This window comes from Neopelma chrysocephalum, unplaced genomic scaffold (genome assembly GCF_003984885.1).
Source record: "Neopelma chrysocephalum unplaced genomic scaffold, ASM398488v2 Primary Assembly neopelma1_63, whole genome shotgun sequence".
NCBI lineage: Eukaryota > Metazoa > Chordata > Aves > Passeriformes > Pipridae > Neopelma > Neopelma chrysocephalum.
In genome coordinates, this window is record NW_020897720.1 from 15,557,010 (window position 1) to 15,579,229 (window position 22,220).

At 42.1% G+C, this 22,220-nt stretch overlaps 1 protein-coding gene and 1 long non-coding RNA gene across 5 annotated transcripts in view; both read right to left on the minus strand.

The window, feature by feature from the left end:
• Positions 1–22,220, minus strand: part of GABRB2 (gamma-aminobutyric acid type A receptor beta2 subunit) — a 111,887-nt gene that overhangs the window by 25,060 nt on the left and 64,607 nt on the right. The window lies entirely within an intron of this gene.
• LOC113967418 lies at positions 15,370–18,969 on the minus strand. The gene is made up of 4 exons (XR_003534163.1): positions 16,970–18,969; positions 16,693–16,939; positions 16,374–16,531; positions 15,370–16,295 (listed from the first exon to the last, which is right to left on the minus strand). It is a non-coding gene; the product is annotated as an uncharacterized LOC113967418 (long non-coding RNA).

A 22,220-nucleotide genomic window follows, 5' to 3' on the forward strand; every position in this document is an offset into this window, starting at 1 on the left:
CAAAGGAGGAGAGGGAAGTCTCCTGCAGCTTTCTGCTTTAACTGGCACAGGGCACTGGAGCCCTGAGAGCACCCAACACGCTGAGAAACAGCTACTGCTGTGGAATCTCTGGCAGAAACAACCTCTTGCCACATGTTTCCATTAGAAAAGTTCACTTGCCCTAGTCCAGTTTAAAGTTTTGCCTTTTATGCACCACAAAGCCAGTTAGATCCTGTTCTACAGGTAATAAATACCCTGTTCCATGTCAGATCCTGTTCTATAGGTAATAAATACCCTGTTCCACGTCAGATCCTGTTCTATAGGTAATAAATACCCTGTTCCACATTAGATCCTGTTCTACAGATAATACCCTGTTCCATGTCAGATCCTGTTCTACAGGTAATAAATACCTTGTTCCACATTAGATCCTGTTCTATAGGTAATAAATACCCTGTTCCACACTAGATCCTGTTCTACAGGTAACACCCTGTTCCACTCTGGTTCCTGTGTTCCCCTCTGATTGGCACTGATATTCCCAGGTACAAAACCAGGAAGGTCTCGTCACCACATTTCACAAGTTTTTAAGTCACTGAAATTGTCTGTAACTTTTGGACCCTTTCCTTCTCTGGGGCAGCAGCTCCAGGCACTGCTCCAGGCTGTGCCTGTCTCATGAAGGAGATGTGGCTGAGACAAGATAATGCCAACCCTTAAAGGAACTTTTCCCCTCAAGCAGATTTTAACACACTGTTGACTTTTATTCTGTTTTCCCCCAGCTCTAGTATGGTAACTGTGTCAATATGCAAATATGTATTACATAAGGTTGCCTCTTGGGCTGGAAAAGCAGGATATCTGCATGTAAATGTTCATTAAAAAGAAGGCAGTACAGTATTTTAACATACATAAAAGGGAATCAGCCTCAAATACAAAAGTTAAAGCCCTACAACTTTATGCTGAGAGCCCCATGTGGACTGCACCTCTCGTGCCTTTGAAATAAATACCCTTCTTCAAAAAAAACAAAGAGAAAAAGGCATGAATAATACACTAATGTATAACACACAATGCAGATACACAATGCAGCAATGGAAATGTTATAATTAGCATTCATAATCACTGTATTTTCCTGACACGACTGCACAGAATCATTCTTGAAGGAGTTATGACTCAAACTCTCTCCCAAACTACAAAAAAATGTATAATCAAGCAATTTGACTATTTTCACCTAAGCCTACAACATTCCATACCTGTGCCTGTGTGTCCCTTATTTAACCTGCCCTTCGCCTTGCACAGTGACATTCTGAGCTTGCCCTTACAACCCCAGGCTTATTTGCATCACATATGTCATTATCTGCATTTAAATTCCTCCTTTCCACCTTGTCCCTCCTCTGGGAAGTGTTACCCTGTGTGTCTGTGGGCTTCATGAATCACAGAGCTGTTCTTTGCAAGGAACACACTGATTCTGTGCAGAAGCAAGAAGCTGAAAGTGCAGCTCTACATAACTTGAATATCAGGTATCTAAAGAAAGATCTCACATGAATAACAACGAATATCAGGAAAAAGGAAAACCAGGAAATCACCAAACCTTCCCATTTGTTGCACATGACAATGGCAGCATTCCCAGGATTTCTATCAGAACTGCATGTTCAGCAATGATCCCTTCTTTGAACAAGAGTTCTCCCTGAATTCACTGAGAATAATCTTTCCAGGGAGCAGACATAGCAGAAGCTGCACTTACATCATCTGTGTTCTGCAGTTACCATATGTCAGTATTTCAGAATCATTTTAACTCAGAAAGCACAGGAAGCATTTTGTTCTGACCAAAGGCACCAGCCCAGGGCCTGATGCTCAGATGGGGTTCATTGTCTACAGACTCTCCACTGAAAGCACAGATTGAAGGCATGTGCAAATTAATTCCAGTGTCCTATGAAGTGCTAACTGGTGAAGGGTCTTAAGCACAGGTAACACCAATTTCTGGTAGCATACTTCCAAAATAAGTCTCATGAGAACAGAGACCAATGTTCCAGCTCAGTTCTGATAACAGTCTGCCTTTAGTTCTCCCTTTTTAAATCAGTTCCCAGCATGGAAGAAGTTGGGTGTTGGGTTTTTTTTGAAGAAGGAAACACTTTACAATTCTACCTGTACATTCCTCAGAGACAATTCTCCTAACATAGTTTTTAGCCAAAAAACTAAACTTCATTTAGAAGACTAAATGAAGAATGAGTTTTGTCTGATAAGGATTTCATGGATTGTAGTGACCAGCATTAATAAATTTTAAATCTCTTCACAAATCATAAGACCCTGTGTTAGGGGATAAGGAGTATGTCACCTATCAATTAAATGCAGCCAATTTAATAGCATAAAACAGCCTCACCCACCTGTTTATGGCATAGAGTGAGGAATGCAAAATCCAATTAAAATTACAGGAGGAATTTAGCCGGGTAGAATTTAATTAGCAAAGATACAATTTTGCCAGGAGACTGTGGCTAACACCTGTTCTGAAGTGTAAAGTGACAAGGAATATGTAGTAACAAACATTTGGGTCATAATTTATGTTCTGTTTGCCAGACAGTTCCTCTAGTCCCTGGATCCTTGCTCAGCTCCCAGTGCTGCCACAGAAGCCTCTGACTCATCCCAAAATCCTAATCCAATCCAAGCAATACTGTTGGAACACTGAAATATGTGGATTTCCATCTTTCTGCACACAGTTTAAATCCCACTTCTGAACCCCTTTTCCCTGCTGGTGAAGAGCTGCAGTGGCTCCTGTCAGAGCTGGAGTGGCCCAGGGACACAGAGGTTGTGCCCCAGCACAGGGATGGGCAGGGGGTGCTGGAGCCCTCCTGGGTCATTGCCCTCTGTGCCCTCTGTGCCCTCTGCCACAGGTCACACGGGCAGGGAGGATGAGCAGGGAAGGAAAGGGGCTTTCTCACTGGGATACAGCTGGAATGTCCCACTGGAGGGGATGGGCAAGAGCACCTTCCCAGCCCCAAATGCAGAACCAAGAAGACTCAGCTCTATTGTACTTTTAAAGCTGACTCAATCTGAGGTTTTCTTAAATCCCACTATTTATCTTTTGCATGCCCAAAGTAGCAATGAAACATCGATTTACAGGTATTAGAACACCTCCTGAAATACAGACTGCTAACCTTTTCAGTGCTCCCAACAGCAGAAGTCTTAAAAATGAGCTAAAACAAGTTATGAACTGATTCATGACCATTTTCTGTTATGTTTCTCTGGTATTTTTCACTTGCTTAGGAGAAAGTTGGTAATTGCTTTGATATCCATGCAAAACATCCATGGAAACACATCCTTCATTCACAACTCTACAAGTGATATCTTTCAAAGTCTAATAAAAGCATTTTCTACATCTGGCAAGTTGTTACATTCACTAACACTGTGAATTAAACCCCAAATTCAATTCTGGTATCTGTAATGACTGCAGTTAATGTTTTCTCTCTACATTCCCCAGCAGCTTCATTAGCATTAACAGCAAGTCACTGGGCTACCTCCCTGATGAGAGATGAGGCCACTGATTAAGCCATTCATTATATCCATCAGCATTATACTTATGAGTTAAAATCCTACCCTATTAGTGATGAAAGGAAAGGAATGCACACCAGAAACCCAGCACTAATGAACCCACTGTTAGTAAATCCACGCATAGCTGCAGTGCAGGACAAATAAAGCATCAAGATTAAAGCTCTGAGCTTTGACAATTACATAAATCATGGGAGAGAAAATAATTTTTAAAACCTCACTTAGAAATTCTGGCAATGTCTTTCTAAGTGGAAAAGCAAAGAGTGTTTCAAAAATGTCCATTTTTGCCTTGAGGCTGCCCTTTGTCTAAGAGAAACATGGAACACCATTACTGTAATTCTCACATAACAATTTTAGTTCAATATTGAAAATATAACTTTTCATCACAAAATGTAGGTGTATGCTCTGTATTTCTTTCAATTACTTTTATTGACAGGAAAATAAAACCTTGTGATTTGAGAAATTGTGAATTAAGTCTATATATTACTGGTTCTCCAAATCAAGTGCCACAACTTAAGGGTGGATGGAATACAAACAATCACTGGTAATTTTCTATGAAAATAAGAATGTTTTAGAAGTCCATCTCACCAGACCATCAAAGCAATAGAAATTACTATATTTTCTGCAGTGGCTTTATTAAATATATACAGCTCTAACAAATCCAGTTTATTTTGCAAACACATTTGGTTTTGTAAAGTTGCTTTTATACCAGCAAGAAAGTCTCCAGGGTGTGCTGTGTGATTGCTGTTTGTTTGTGCACTGTGGATTTTCTTCCAACCCACTTCTCACCTCGAGCATTTGGTTCCCCTAACTCAGCTCTCAGGCAGCAGTGCCATTAATTATCCACTCCAGAGTGGCTGTGGGCTGTTGATTAAAGCAGTGCCTCAGTTCCTGGGTGTGCACCTACCAGCAATTACAACCTGCAGCTCTAAAAACAGGTATTCTAATCCTGCACACAACAGCTTTAAAATATCTGCAATATAGGAATCAACAGCTTTAAGAGACCAACTCACCACTTTAGATACCTTAGAGTGAGCTTCAGTTCTAAAGGCTCAGTTGCTGAGGAACTCCTGAAAAGCAGCTGCTGCCTGAGCTGGGTCTGCAAAGCTCTGTGGGGTGTGAGCAAAGCAAAACCCTCAGGACAAGGATCCCACGCTGAAACCTGGGCACTTCTCACAGGCACAGGAGGGGCATCTTCCCCCTGAACCCCCAGGCACGAGGGCAGAGGAGGGAAGAGCTGCCAGGCTGTGATGGGCACAGGGACTGGCACAGGGACTGGCACTGGCACAGGGACTGGCACTGGCACTCCTGAGCCAGAGCAGCTCCTTCTGCACTGACTTTCCATTTGTTTCTGCACCTCTTCTGCAAGGGGCAGTTCTGAGGCCAAGTTCACTCCAAATCTGTCTGACAAAAGACACATCAAACAAAGAATTGCAGAATAGGGTTGAACCTCCACCTTCCATTCCTGCCTTGTGTCCCCCAGGAGAAGGTATCAGGGATGTTCTGCTGTCACTGCTGCTCTCCTTTGTGCTCCCCCTCTGCAGCCACCTGGGTCACAGGGGTACAGACAGAACCACAGACACAGACAGGCTTTTATTGTTTTTTAAAGTGAAAAGTAACTTCAAGGGGAAAGGAATACACTTACCCTTAACTTCCCTTTCATCTAAGTAAGTTCAATGAATATGAAATGAAAATTCCTGGAAAATTCTCTCTCATCTAGTTCATCTTTTTTATTAAAATAAGTTGTGTGTTCCTTACATGCTCGCTGTCTTTGCTGAAGATGGTTGGTGTTGATACCACCTGACAGTGAACTTTCTATGCTTTTAACTGCACGTAGCAACAACAGGAAAATAATCAAACAATCTGTCAGCAGTTCACTTTGGCTGCTCAATAGTTTAAACAGCAAATTAGTGTTTCTGTGGGAACACAAAACATTTTGAGTCACTTACATGCAGAGATCACTCTTGACTTGATTTAGATACAAGGCTCTATTTTACAATTGAGCCTCTGAAGACAGGCTTTCCACCTCTTCCATTGATTTTCTGTTCATTAACTTGAATAACTAAACCTAAGATTTCTGCATTAGTACACATATCATCCACCTAATACTTTAAACAGGCAACTGATGTTTCAGAAGAAACAAAATGCTGCCTTATGTTAGTTTATACACAGATATGTAGACATGTATATGCTACATATCTTTAACATTGACCAATTTAAAGCATTTCAACTTATATATACAGTTTTTCCCATTGAGTATTTACAAATTCCTCTCCTTGACTTAAGAATATAGTGAACTATAGGAACATACAGAAGAATTTGCAATCACTGAGAAACCAAGTCCCCCAACCTCACACCTCTTCCCCCCATCTACTGATGTGCTTGAAAAAAGATCACAAATTCAGTTGAAAGAAAAGAGTGCTAATTCCAACTGTTTCTTTTCTGTCCAGGAATAACCACCACTAAGTTGGATCAGCTGTTACTGAGGACTGGAGAAGTCCAACCTTATTGGCATTTAGACAGCTCTGAGCAACATGCAATGCTGAGAACCCACTTTAATACGTTATTTTTTCACATAATATTGTTCCTTCTTCCTCCTAATAATGAATTGTCTTAATAAGAAAAGGCTCATAACTGAAATGGGGCAAAGCAGCTGTAAGAAAATCAAAAACTGTGCAATGAATATGCCTGAACACGTGACTTTGCCTTTATTCATCCTACACTTCTCCAATCCATCAGATGGAATCAATAAAAGGCTGGACTGATCCCTGATGTAACTGTGCTGATCAGGATTGATCCCTGATGTGACTGTGGTGATCAGGACTGATCCCTGATGTAACTGTGCTGATCAGGATTGATCCCTGATGTAACTGTGCTGATCAGGACTCTGCTACTTGAGGCTTTACCTTGGAGACTTCACATCTGTGGCTCTCCCACAGTGAAGGCACTTATATCAAATTTAGCCTCTTTCTGAAATCAGACTGAAGTGTCAGTGATGTCAAGCAAATGTGCTCCACACAGTCCCCATCAATTTTAGGTTTTACCCAGTATAAAGTCTGTAATAGCCCAATGCCATCATTTCCATCTGTACCCCTGGGTGGAACAGAAAAGCCTCCCCCAGGATCACAGCTCTCTGCATCTCTAGTCCTGCACTGTTCTGACCCCTCACCTGTGCTCTCAGGATTTACATTACAGGGGAAAGGAAAAAACCAGCACCCTCAAACCCATCCTGCAAACCAGCTGAGAGCTGCAAAGACAGAAGATAACTGCAGCATCCAAAGCAGCCTGACCTTGCTGCTCAAGGTCTGCTAAAAAACTCTGACCTGAGGGTTTCTCACTGAAATATTCCAGATCTTCATGTCTCCTTGAGCTCTGCTGCTATAAATAACATGTGCACAGGGCTTATTCTCATCTCTGCTGGGGGTTTTTTGTGGCTTTTTTAAAGTTCTTCAAAGGAGAGTCTGTTTCCTGCAACAAACATTTATTCTCATACTTGATACTCTACAGCCTCATAAGAAAAGACAAAAGATTCTATGTCCTTGCTGAAGATTGGCTGTGACACAAAAGCAAGAACTTTTTTCCCCACTGCACTCACATTCTTATGTGCTAATGCCCTCAATATTCAAAGTTTTAGTCAATGCCAACTTCCTGTACATTAAAAAATAAAATGCACCAACTGAAGGTTTCAGATAAAAGAGAACTGTCTGGAGTGTTTCTGAAAATTATACTCTTAACTAGCTAAATTCCAGCTACTTCTCTGTTTTGTAAGAGAAAAGAAAAAAAAAAGTATGAAGTCAAAGAAATAGAGAAAGGGGACCAAGTCAGGAATTCCTGCATATGTTACATAAATGCAATCAGGTGAAGTGCATTTAATCCCCTGGATTTCAAGATACCTGCTCTATTTTTCGAATCTTGTTGATACTGAAAATCTCTTGATTACCTGAAATAATTTACTTCCCTTAAAAAAAAAAAAAAGATAAATAATACTGGATTCCTTTTTTTAACTAATGTTATGTGTGAATACTGTAAGGATAAAAAAAATCATTTTAAAGTGAATGGAGCAAAACTACAATAATCTGTTAATTGTGTTCAAGCAGGCCAGACGGCACAGGGCTGGTAATCTTCAGGGAGAGACAAATCAGATTAGTGTACTCTCATATACTGCCTAATGCTATCAGTTTCTGCTTGGAATCTGTAAGAAAGGCAAAAAATAATAATTGGGGAATGAATGGGAACAGTTTCCAGCCTTATCTTGGTGCACAGTTTGCACTGATGGGGCCGAGCTGGGCACTCCCTTCTTTGGGGCAGTCATTGGATGCCTCAATCCTAAAACACGGGCAAGAGAAAAAGCTTTGCCAAACTAGCTTTAAATAAAGAGGTAATTAGATGTAAAGGGCATAATGTTGATAGCAATTATTGCTGGTAACCTGCAAACACAATTGACCTAAGCAGGGATTGCACAGTAGCACCTTCTCTGTCAGGAGCTGCCCTGGATTTCACATTCTTACTATGAGCAGCTTCTCCCAATACTCTGTACTACTGACAACAAACTGCTCTGGGTACAACAGCTTCAGCTCATCCATGGGGTTTGTTAGCCACAGAAACATTAATATAGTATAAAAAGAAACTACAGCCCAGCTAATGTCACCACAGGTCACAGGTGACAGAATCAGCAGTAAATGTAGGATCAGAAACCTGCTTCCAGTCTGGTTTCCCACCCCAGCTGCTCACCCTTCCTGAGACACAGCTCTCAGAAATGAGCTTTCTTTAAAAGATACAAGGTTTTGTCATCCTACTAACAACCATTAGTGATCTGAATCATAAAAAGAGATGCATCTTCTCCTACACCCCAGAGCAGAACCCACTAAATGGACACTCTCCCCAGGCAGTCTCCAGGGCTGGTGCCAGTGTGTGCCACTGTGAGCTGGGTTACACACCTGGCATATCTGACTTTTCCTGCTCCTTTTCCTCCTAACAACTGTACTCACATAGCAATCAGCATTTAGTCACCACTTTTCTCTGCAAAACACAAACAGAGCCAAAGCAACACCAGCCCATGAGTGTGGATGGTGTCACCAGGTTGGCTTTCAGCCCCTGAACCACAGAGGAATGAGCTGCAAAGGCTCTGCTCCCACCAAAGGAACAGTGCTGAGTGATGGGCTGTGCTCAGATGGCCTGGAAATGAAAAATAAAACCCAGAAAATCAAGGGGAAAGTGCACCCAATGTCAGACACTAAGCCTGGCTCCCGATGCTGTGGTATTAGCTCCTCTAACCCAGATGACTGATCATTCCAAAGATTACTTTGGAATTAAGACATTTTCTCAGAGAGAATCTAGAGATATAAATACTTATAACATATAAGAGGGTTTTTTTCCTGTGATAAAAGAAGATGAATGAAGACACACAGTCCTTCAAATCATGATTATGCCTAACCTGAAACCATTCTCATTTTGAATGAACTACCATGATTAAAGCCTCTTAGGATTCAAATATATTTATATAAAGACAGGTATTCATGGGTAGCATTAAGACCCATGATCAATTGTCCAGATTATAGATTTACTGCTGGGATATAAAATGCACATTCTATAGACACAGAATAGGAGGATTTGAGGAAATTTCCCGTTTCACCAGCAGAATAAACAAGACAGAATATACACTAAATGTTGATACTGCAAAAGGACCAAATTAACATGCTGTGAGTTCTGGGGATATTATCAGTGCAATTTGGGCTAAAGAGAGATTTAGCATCCCTATCTGCACAATCCTAACCTTGTGACTCAGATCAGACACCTCAACTCCACCTGCAGAAACTGGAAAAATGATCAGCCCCCAGAAGAGGATCCAGCTCCTCATATGAGAGGTGTGATGACCTGATTTCAGGGGATATACAACTTTCCCCTGGCAATACAGGCAGAGCCAAGAGTTTCTTTAGCTAGATGCCTGACTCTTAGATCTCTATCCTTAGGTGAGCTAAGCACTAACTCACCAGACAAATGTTACTCTGAGGCTGTTTTGTTATTTCTCTCAGCATCTAGAGGACCTCAGCAGAATCACAAAACACAATGACATTCTCCTGAACCAAAGGATAGAGTTGCTTTTAATACTGGTCTCCTACTACAGGGGGGAAAAAAATGGCAAAAAACACTATGCAGACACAGTTAAGCCACAGCCATAAATCAATATCTTCAATTTGCCATTTTTATATGTACCATAAGCTGTGGACACAGTCTCAAGAAATGTAAAGTTTCACAGGTACACAGGGCATGGTGCTGGCACATACCTGAACAACATTCAAAGGACCAACATCCTCAAACATCTTTTCCCTCCAAAGTACATGAAGAATAAAATATGGAGGCTCTTAAACCCAACATTAGACCCCTCCAGTCGAACTCTGTTACCTTAATTCCCTGCACTGCAGACTTCCATTATGACCCAGTCCACAGTAAGGCACTCACAGGGTGTTTTACCCACACAGAGCAATTGAGTGTAATTACTGGCATTGACATAAAGTATAGGAGAAAGTATTTTAACTGCATCACATGTGGAATTTTAGTAAAATCAGATACCCTTTAGGTGTAATCAGTGACACACTGCAGCCCGTCACATCACAAATCACGGCCACCAAAAAATATTTTAATTAAAAACCCCTCCATAACACAGAAAAATATTTACACTTAGGGCCAATATGAATTTTGGAAACTCAGTGTGACTCCAAATTTTTTTCCACATAACAGCATTTCTATAAAACCAACAGCACAGAAATTGAAGCCCTGGTTTATAAACTGCAGCACACCGAAATTATTCAGGATTTTTCATCAGCATTATAGAGGGAGCTTTTTCAATTCCAGTTCCACTGGAAAATGGTTTCACTTGATTATTCCATATGAAATTATTTCCATCAGAGCCTTCTCCAAATGAAGTTTTTCCTTGCACTTGGGCAAGTCAGTGCCACGTTTCTGTTGTATTTCTGTCAGTGCCTTGCCTGGGTACCCGTGCTGATGCCAGAGCAGCACACACAGAACACAGATCTCCAGGGACCAGGCTGCCCGTCCTCAGCACTGCCCAACACTGCTGCAAAGAACTTCAAACCAGAGGCACCATTTCTCCTTTCATAAATGTACTGAGAAAAAAAAAAGGAAAGCTTTGGTTCCAACACCAAGAATTTTGTGAGTAAAACCTGTTCTTTTCATTGTTTTACAAACATGGCAACTTTCATTATCTTAATAAATTAACAAGAAAAGACATCTCTGTTGCAATCACGTTACATAAACATCTCACCAATAGAGATATATCATTAGATTATATTTTAAGCTCCCATATGTCACTAGAATTCATGCTGAAACCACCTTACAATGCAATCTTTATGACAGATTTCTGTGGATTAACCAGTTTCCAGTTTTCTCTGACATTTTGTTAAAACTTTAATACTCTAAGCACCGTTGGTTGACATCCTTTCTGCCACTACTTTTGCCAAGCACGAGCATATGCTCCAGCACAGCAAAGGCTGCTCTTTGGTTTCTGTGTTTTAGCAAGAAAAATATTTTGCATTGATACTGCACATTGTTTTAAAAGTACTAAGCTGAATAATACTTTATTTTATACATGTGGGACTTTGCTTCCACGTGTTTAAGCCATGATATCTCCCCAAGGCTGGGGGTTTTATTTGTTTTGATTCCCACACCCCCACCCTGAGTCGCCATTTACCTCATTATTTCTCAGTTCTGAGAGGCCATTTCAGGTGTAAAATCTGGAATTTCATTTTTTCAGACCACCTCTCCAGTGAGATGAACCTGCTAAAATCTGACTCTATCCTTTCAAGATACACAAATGTTTTGAAAGTTTCAGAATTTTCAGATCATTAAATGAAAACACCGAAGATGGACTTGATAAAAAATTGTTTCCTTCCCATACAGTCAATAAACACGTTCACGTTATTTTCCAAATGTGGTTTTCTCTAATCTGCATTTCCTCACCTTCTTTATAAGAATGTCATTCAATACAACATAAGGAACCTTATTAATGTCAAAATGTAGGACATCTACTGCCTCCAGCAACTAACTCTGCTGTTCAGAAATGGTCCAGGCTCCACCACATGGGATCCACTCAGGAACAGGAGTGTTGGGTTCCAAATGGAAAAACAGTCCCCCAAAGAGGAGATCTTTGCCTTGGCAGAGGGGAGATGCACACAGCTGACCAGCTTTGCAGACCACAGCTTTAAAAATACTTACTGGGAAAATAATTCTTTTGCTCATTTAAAAGCATGACCATTTCCAGCCCTTGCTGTGAGTGCCCAGGGGTGGTTTGTCTCTGCAGACTGTGCCCCTGGCAGTGGCTCTGTGCTGGCAGCAGCTCCAGGGCTGCTCCCTTGGCACAGAGGGTGCAGGGTCCCACTGAGCTGCCAGCCCTGCAAACACTCCAGGGCAGGTTTATTAAGGAAGGTTTACAGTAATAACGAGAGCAATCCCTTTTTGACAATTCCAACACAAGAACTGAGAAAGCAAATCATGGGTTCAGATGGGACCATGAGCAGTGGGAGGGATGGCACTGCCCAGGATGGGGCAGGGCAGACACTCACACTGTTTAACTCCAACATCTGCACCACAGAGCAGGACACGTCTCTCCTCTTGTTCACACAACCTGCCTCATCACCCTTTTTTTACCCCCAAATATTCCAAGGTGGAAACAGAAAACTTGTATTTTCAATCCAGGCTGAAAAACCCCTCCACTTCTAAATATTGTATTTTATATATAAAATTATCTTCTTATACTTCACTCTAAAAACCTGAAAGCTCACATCATCAACATCAACCATACATAATGTGAACTGTGGGTTACTTTTTAGGAAGATGGGAGCCTTTCTTCCTGTTCAGAAAAGGGAACTTTGTCTAAGCCATCAACCCCAATATGCCACCTGTTCTCTCTAAAGTACCCTCAAAGTTACACAACATTTTTTTAATTCTTTACTATTATCAATTTTCAGAGAAGTCATACAGAGCATAGAGACAGGTAAAAAATGGATGTGGAATGAATAACCCTGTCCCCTACATGAAATATTCAACCATTAGCAAGATTTATGGAAGCACAATCATGCTTCCATAAACCAGCGTCTGTCCTTACAAAACAAAGTTCTGGGATATCTGTCTGATCATACTCATCCCAAGGTCTTTTTGCACCAGCTCGAGCAACTTAAAATGCAACAAGATGTAACTCAGCTGCAGACACTCAGTAAATAACACCCAATAATTTCCTCATCCAAAACTGCTGCCAATAAAGAGAACTTAAATTATATTTAAACATGTTCAACCAAATTGTTACATTTATTCTGAAAAACAGATTGAAATATAATAAAACCAGTTTTAAAAATTAGTATTTATTTTTGCATTTCTCCCCTCAGTTGTAATGCTGTATTGTTGCACTGGGCTGTGCTGAGGGATTCAGAACTGTCAGTCAGGAGGGATTTCCTGCTGTGAACATCGAGGCACTGGTGCCAAACTGGGCAGAGTGACAGTGACAGGAGAAGGGTCCCTGTGAGGACACACAAAGCCCCACAGCCCTTGTGCAGATGGTCAGTGGAGCAGAGCACTCACACTCTGCCATCCCAGAGCAGGACCAAGAGGGGAGTGCCCAGGTGTCCCCGTGGGCAGGAAGGGTCATTGAGCCCCCCTGGCACAGGGGGACAGCACAGCTCTGTGGGAACAGCCCCTACACTGATGGCACGTCCCCATTCCCATCCCGGGGGCTGGAATACAAATCCAGGCACCAAAGGCTCTGGATCACCAAACCTCAGCCACCCCAGGCACTGGGAGAGCAGCAACCCTGAGCCCCAAAGAGGGGACACCCCTCCCAGCGTGTGTTCTGTGCAACAGGGACAGCTTCAGGTGAGAACATCCTGTCTGATCCCAACTTCTTTACACTGGGACAGCTTCACTCAAGGTTTGTTTGATCAGATTTTCAGGGGAGATGAGGACTTTGCATCTCTCTCAGCTGCATCGACCAGGACACCACACTGACTTCAGCTGTCCCTGACAGGCCAAGGCAGAACTGAGAAGTTCCATGAACACTGTGGGAAATAACAGCAACTCCCCAACAGATCCATCCTGCTGCAGAAATAACAGCAACTTCCCAACAGATCCATCCTGCTGCAGAAATAACAGCAACTCCCCAACAGATCCATCCTGCTGCAGAAATAACAGCAACTCCCCAACAGATCCATCCTGCTGCAGAAATAACAGCAACTCCCCAACAGATCCATCCTGCTGCAGACAGCTGCAATGCAGGGACAGATCCTGAGACAACCAAAGGGCTCAAAATAGTCCAGGTTAAAACACACAGAGCTCCACATCAGCTCATCTGCCCTTCTTTGAGTTTGTAAGAACAGATGTACACTATCTGCTAATTATCTTCCTCTGTGCAACTGATTCTGATATTTTGCTCAGATATTTTTACAGCACACTTTGATATTTTTATCATGATTGGAAAAACAATTTAGATAAGGAACGATCTAACTAAAAGGCTTGCCTAGTCATCATTCTCATAATTATTTAGGGCTTACATTCATCCTTCCTTTGGAAGCAGTTTGTAATCTATTCTGAACAGCTCACCAGGGATGACAGTGCTCGAGCTGAGAGCTGAGCTCACTCCTTCGAAGGTCACACACTCTCGGAACAGCCAATATTCACAAGCAAATCTGGAGATATATTTATAACAACAGAATGACAGGCCTTTGATACAAGGTATTACCTCCTTTTCAACAGACTGAGTTCCTTTTTGGCTGGTCAAGTGGCCTCATGTGTTGGCTCATGAACATGTGGAACCAACGATGTCATATTTTCAGTCCCAGCTGGAGTGTCCCTAGTGAGCTTTGTTCTACCTTCTGGCTAAAATACTTGCCACAATCATCCAAATCCCTGAAGGAAAAAAGGATTTAGAAACAAAACAAATTCAAAAACAAAACCACACAGAACAAGCAGCTGCTCTAGGCTGTCTAAATCCCTGTGTTTAAGGCAAACATGCTGCATTCCAAAGCACGGTGTTTCTCCAGTAAGAGCAAGTGATACACAAAATGGGATTGTTCCTGCACAACCTGACACCCTGCTCATCTCCAGAGCCACGGTAACACCACAGGACCATTCACAAGAACACTTCCCTGTGCCAAGAACCAAACACAGGAGTGGCCAGAGGAGCCTGGCTCAGGAGGTGCTGGCTGATGCTCCAGCAGGGAACACAAGGGCACCAGCCCCTGCAGAAAAGCTCATCTCCCAACTGCACATTTTATACCCAGAAAAAAAAGGGCTGCACTCCTCAGGAAGCAGAAAAAACAGAAAAGCTGCTTAGAATACAGCAGTGCTTTATGGAGCAGTATCTCACAGGTACAGCAATACAAGAAAGCACTTGTTTACAAAATCAGCTAAGTAACTTTTTACTGTATTTAACTGCCTACTTTTCTGCATCATCTTCATTACTATTCTATCTGTAAACCAGTGAGTTTACCCAGTGAAGAGTGAGCAAAAGCAAGACCTTGGTTGATTCTATCTGACCACTAACACCACACTGGACAGTTGTTCAGAAGACCCAAGCTCAAGTTTTAATCAGCCTGCAGAGCTCCCTATAAAAGCAAACCAATTTAAGAAAGCAGGAAAACATGTGAAGATGCCTGTTCACATATGGCCATTAGCACTACGAAAATCACCCTTAAATGATAATTACATCACTGCTTTTACAATTTGATGTTCTGCAAAATTACAGCCATACCATTTGTAACAGGTATATCGACCTCAATTCTCAAATATCTTTTATTAAATTCCTTAAAATCAAAAGCAAGTTGGCATCCAGCCACAGAACAGAGTCTCCCTGAGTACAGTTTCAAGGCCAAGTAAGAGCTGGTACATATGTAAATATGTGCACATAGGAGCTCACTGTTCAGTTACAAAAAGACTTATCTTCAAAAAAACGTGACTGGAAGTCTGTTCATGCCTCACTCAGCAGCACAAATCGACAGAAACAGGCACAGTACAAATGCTACTTATATTTGCATCACTTTCAAGATCCCCATTCAAAATAAAGGGCTTTTTTTAAAGTATGATATTTTTTAATATATAATTTTTGTATGTAAAAATAGGAAAATTGAAACGCTGACAAGCATTTTGATCTCCCAGTCATCTTCTCTCAGATTTCTAAAATTTCCCATGTTTTGCTGTGTTCAGAATTCCTTTACACTTATAATGAAACACACAGATACAACAGTTAATAGCACCATTTTATTTTTTTAAGAATGCTACCATATTTAGCAGACACCTGGTAATTTTACAATGAAAGCACGTTTCCCACAGCTGTACAATAAATTCCACAGTAGTATCAGCAGTACATGAGGAGTCATTGAAAGGGGAAAAAAAAAAGGAAAAAGGGGTGAAAAGAGGGAAATGGGGGAAAAGGGGAAAAAAAAGAAGGAGAAAAAAAGGAAGGGGAAAATAAGGAAGGGGAAAATAAGAATGGGAAAAGGGAAAAACCGAGAAGGCTCTGATGTACACAGCACCCCATAGGGTAAAATGCATATTTTGGACATAGTGAGATAGAAGTTTTTCTGCCATCATGGAAAAATGTGAAACCCACTTCTTTAACACCATCTTCCCATAAATGAGTAAAAATAGAGATAGGGAAAAGATAATTCTTCTTGGAGAGCAAGAGAACAGACTTTTATGTTGGTATAACCAGTGAAAAATATCATGCATTTACCTCTACCACTGTTGATCCTTCAAGACTTGCAGAAAGTTGTTGTTGAAACCTGAAAGGAAAATAATCCTCTAGTTACTACACGTGTACAGTGCCACCACCACCTGCTCCAGCAAGAGAAGTGACTTACAGCACAAACACAGTGCACTTGCAGCACTTTGATGCTCCCCTGCACATCCCTGTTAACTGCACGTGGAGAATGTCCTTGCCATGGATCCCATCCCTGGCACAGTAATTCTGACACAACAGGAGTCACCAATGTCACTGTTCACATCACTCATTTCTGCTCTGCAAAGAAAAGAAGATAGAGAGGGACCACAGTAAAAAGAAGAAGAAGAATCTCCCCCAAACAGTGACAGGTTGTGTGTTAGGAACAAGTTACAAAGGTCCAGAAACAGAAAAACCCCCAAAGGAATGAAACATAATTCACAAGCAAAACTGTTCCTTACCAGCACTTGAGGGTGGCTCAGGCTGCCAGTGCCACATCTTGGCTCCTGTGTCACACCAGTCCTCCAGAAGCAGGTGCTGAGCAGCCCTGAGTGCTGCAGGCTCTGGGCACCAACTCCTGTTCCCTTGGAGAGTGTGCTGAGGTCACAGCTGAGTCCCACAGGACATTCAGGTGCCTGCTGTGCTCCTATGAAACTGGTTCCCACAGCAGCCCACAAGAGGTGTTTGCCTTGACTAGAGCTGTGTCTGCTGTTGGTCAAATACTCACTTCTCATTCACTGTCAATTAACTGCTCAGGAAAACCAGCTGAAAGTGGGGATTTTACCAGGAAATTGTTGTGTGAGGTTATGCAGAACCCACCAAATACTCAAATAATCATCTCTGACACATCAGTGAAGTGCCTGGATTCATTCAGCACTTGATTCCATCCCAGCAGTGGTTCCACCCCAGACCACCACTGTTCCAAGGTGTTATTTCAAGGCTGCCCAGTCCTCTGGAGCACAGCACCAACACACAGTGTCAGAGTGGAAAGGCTTGTTCAGACACAGAGCTGAGCACTGACTGCCATCAGCTCCTTGTTTGCTGTGTCCTGTTCCCATCTCCATGTGGGATCATTGCCTGGGCTCAGGGAACAAATGGAACTCTGGCTGCAGGAACACCTCAGTCCCAGGGTGACACGACCTGAACGATGGCAAACGCAAGCAGTGGTTACTCTGCAGCTGGAGAGCAGGAATATGACACAGCACAAGTTCCAAAGCTGCTGCCCAGACAAATGCATTTCCAACATATTCCTGTAAACATGATATTCATATCTGTGTTCCATACACAAGAAAGACAACTTGTATGTTGTGCAGTCACAGAATAGGAGGAATTACCTTTAAAATGTGCATAAAAAGAAACATGTTACTGAGCCAAACATCATAATGAAAATTCTGAGATCATTATCCAGGAAGAAAGAACCCTTATTTTGAGACTTTTTAAACCTTAATAATTGACTGAGAATGACAAAGTATTCAGAGACACTTCAGTGGGTGTGGTGGGAATAGGACCTGCGTCTGAACTAGGAGAGATGGACCAGAGCACACACTCGAGATCACACCTGCAAGGAAATCTGCAGAGTATAACTCCCAACTCAAAACTGCCTCTGTCAAACAGCACTGCTTGCACAGTGTACTGATTGATTCCCAGCATTCTCAGGATATTGTCATTCGGTTCCATGACTCACATTTTACAACCCAGGCTGCACAGCACTCAGACTGTTTCAGATTAGCACCAGCACACAGTTCCTCCTGGGGCAGAGGCAGCACAGCAGGACAGTGCAGACCAGACACACAACGTGGCCTGTTCCACAAGGGCAATTCCACTTCCTCACCCTTAGGAGGGTCAGCACTGGAGCCTCCAGAGGTTTCACACCCTCCATCCTTGGAGGTTTTCTAGACCAGAGTGGCCAAAGCTCTGAGTAACTTGGTGTGAGCCCAGAGCTGGCCATGTTCTGAGCTGGTCAGAGACCTCCCCAGGTCCCTTCCATCCTGAATCATTCCTGAATATACCTGGAAATGTAAGCACATACTAATCTACTGAGTGACTTCTCTTTCCCCACATAAAAAGCAACACTGAAAACGACAGATCTGAATTATCATATAAGAAAAAAAGGGGCAAAACCAACCCCCAACTCTTTTATAAATACAACATAAACGATATGATTTCTCTCAACCACTTAGACATCCTTTCCTTTGTTCATCCACAAAGCATATTTTGGAGGCTACTCAGAGTAGTAACAGTATTATTGGTGTTTCATTTTTACTCAGAACAAATGTACACATGAGAAAGTTTATCTAACAGTGACAATTTTTCATACATAAGAGATCTCTTGAATTTCCATCCAAATAATTCTGGACAGTGTGTCAGATCCATATTGAATGCTCTGAGTGGCACATGTATCAGAAATAGTTCTAAAACTAGAACAGCCTTCCTGTGTAGACTGGCCCACCAATGCCATGTCCCAGTGAATTTGCAATGGCACTTTCTCACATCAATGATAGTGGTGTTAGACTGACACAAGAATTAGCCAGGGGATAATTCCCCAGCACTACCAGAAGTTGGATAACACTAAGGTTGAATTCTTTAAAAATTACTTACTATTGTCATAAGCAACACTAACTCTGAAATCAACATACAGACATAACAAAATGGGACAGTACCCAATAACAAATGTAGCTTGTATTTTCTAAATACAGGTGGAATTTGATCAATGTGAACTGCCAGTACCAAATATCACTGAGCAACTACATTTTGAATTCTCAAAAGGAAAACTAATTTATTTCCTTTAAAACAGTGAGACAGATGCTGGGGGGAAAAAAGCATCTTAAAGCATTTCCTATCTTAGGAAATAAAATGACTGCAGGAACACATCTGAATTCTCTTCACAGGTGTGTGATCACTACAAGATAATCACAGTTTACATTGTCTTCTGAAGCAAAAGACCTGAGGTCAAGTGATTCCAGCACCTGATCAATATTCCTATTTCATAAGAGCTGGAGCATGTTGAAGAAATTATTTCATTTTGAGAAAGATAATAGACTGCTTGAGTAACATGATACCATGGAGAAGAAGATCTTGAGCTTTCAGTGCCACTTCCATCACTGACAGTGGCGTAAAAAATATTTTTAAAAGAAGAACCAAACCATATGTGCACTCCAAGGAACATAATAAACTACAGTCTCCCATCACACACTACACAGACCTAAGATATGTAACAATATCACAGATGTCTCTTCCAACAGCACTTACAAATATTTCTTTTTCTTAAAGAAGTCACCAGTTACAAAGTATTCAAAAGGATACCAGACCCACAGAAAAACATTTGCCTGAAGTATGAGAAGTTATAACACAGATCCTAAATAAAAAGTGAATATTTACCTTGTAAAATTCATACCTTTTCCAAACAGGCCTGTAAAGTGCCAACCCATCAGCCTCCAACACGTCCACATGATTTCTTGGATATAAGATTGTCAGAGTTTTTGTTAGAAATACATTCTTTTTCTTTTGGAAGACATCTTTCTGCAGCATCAGAAACACCTTCCTGGACAGGTCATTTTTTTCCTCAAACCTTAACAAATGAATTTGGTTCTTTCTGAATATGGACTCTTTGAACTGGGCCCTTTTTGTTTCCAATAATCTCTTGATAAAAGGCAGGGTCATCCAGAATAAGAACAAATGTACTCTAGTTCAGACTGGCTATAAAAGGCAAAATGCATTAGAAGTTTTAAAACCACGTGGTTTGTTTCTGTATCTTTATGATTCCATATATTCTCCATATTCACCTGCAGAAGGATAAAAAAGGAAAGAAAAGGCACCTCAGTCTGTATTGCCTGAATGGTCCAGGGCTGGTAAGCAGAGCTTAGATATTCCTATATTGGATTCCCTTTTAAATTTAACTCAAGGTTGCTTCAGAGGCTGAGTGTGTTGCAGAGCTCCTGTGGAATTCTCTCCTCATTTGCAAACAGTGCAGCACCTTGTTTGTGCTCTGAGAGCTGCCAGGACCTGCTGCTGCAGAGCTGGACTGAGACAGAATGAAAATCAGCAAACACTTCTCTCCTGCCTGCAGGGTGAGATATTCTGGATGGGACTTGATTTCCAGTCTCTAAGCCTGACCAAAGCCCCCAGCTGGGGCTGTGTGTGTGTTCCCAAAACCTTCCCAACACTGGATCACTTGTACACAACCCACCCTGGTCCTGTGCACTGATGGGCTGAATTTCCTTCCTCTCTTCAACCACCCAGCAGAGTCATCTACCACTGGGATTATTTTAGCTCTTACTGAATCATCCTATCTGCTGAAGAGGAGTCAAGGATTTCCTGTTCACTGCCACTGTGCATTATGCCACTGAAATTATACCTCTTCTCAACATACTTGAGATGAAATTACTGGGGTCAAATACAGAACAAAGGACCTGTCCCAAGGAAGCCACACTAAGAGCTCATGTTGCCAAAATGGACAGTGTGGCTACAGAGCCAGAATTCACCACTGTTTGCTAAACAAGCTATGTCCCTTCCCATCCTCAGTGCTGAACTGTCACAGAACCCACATCAGGACATCCAAACACTGCAGATGAACAAGACAGGGAAAGGGTCACTTTGATAACAGCAGCTCCTACTGACAGAGGAACATCCTTCCCACCAGGGCCATGATGCCAAACACACTGAGCTGAAGAGACAACGGGCACAGGACACAGCCCAGGTTTGATAAAAAGAAAGAAAAAGATAAAAAAGGAATGGCTTTTATGATTCTAACCATCAGTAGCCCAAAAGTCACATTTCCCTTCCCAGTTCTGTGGAAGTGCCACGTTCCCTTGGCACCTCCTTTGCTGAACACCCAGCCCTGGGACCAGCACAGTTTCTTGCCTGGCATCGAGCACATTTGCCTCCAACCCAGGAAGCCTTGCCCAGTCAGCTCCTGGAGTTGTCCCAGTTGTCCCTGTGCCTCAGTTCCAGCTCTGCTCAATGGCCAGAGCTGCCACTGCAAAGCTCTCCAGGCTCCAGCAAAGGGCTGCTGCCATTTCTTTGCAGCACCTTAAATGTACTTGTGAAGTCTCCCTGAGCACACGGAGATGATTTGTGTTCCTCCTGCTGATGAGCTCTCAGATGATCTGATTAGAAGGTGTTTGATACTGGGCTGCTACTGGGAGCAAAGATACCCCTTCAGCTCTGCTCCTCCTGCTTTTTCCAGATAATCCTATTGAACAGCAGGTTTTCCCTTCGTGTGCTTCTGTGGCCTTTTGTCACGATACAGGAAAAAAATCAGATGACTTCTGCTCCAAACACCCCAGGCTTTTCCAGAACTGGAATGCCCTGAAAACATTTCTCACTCCTGAGCAAAGCAGTGCCCCCTGCCCTGAGTGCCCCTGCCCTGGGCAGCACATCCAAGGGGACACTCCCTGCCTGACAAGGCTCCAACTCCAGGGCTTTCAGGTACCTTTTTAATGCCACATCTTTAACACACTGTGGAAAATATTTCTGAGAATATGCTGCCAAGGAGAACCTCAGCGTGTTCCTGTTTGTTCCACAGCAATAAAGAAATGGGGGGGGGGAAGCACACTGTCACAACGAAGGCAGATCCTGAATTTCACCTCATTGTAACACAAATCCAGCCAGGTCAAACACAGTATGAAACAAGAGATGAAGGAACTGAAGTAGGTTTTTGCCTTTATGTGGCACCACATAATAGAAACGGACAAAGTCCTAAATGTACCAGATGAATCTTGAATGATTGCATTTAAAAATATTCAGAAGAATCACAATCATCTCTGTTATGCTGGAGGATGTGCAACATGATCTTTTTTGTTTATAAGAATATGAACTATTCTTCAAACTTCCTTGTACTTCTTTTTGCCTTTGAGCTCCCACCAGTCTTATGGTAGATTAGCTGAGACATTCCTTTCAACAGTTACAATTCCAGAGAGGCAGGAAACAGCAGAGAAATCAAATTATTCTAGAGCATCATCAGAAACTCAGCACTGCAAACTGGAGGTGG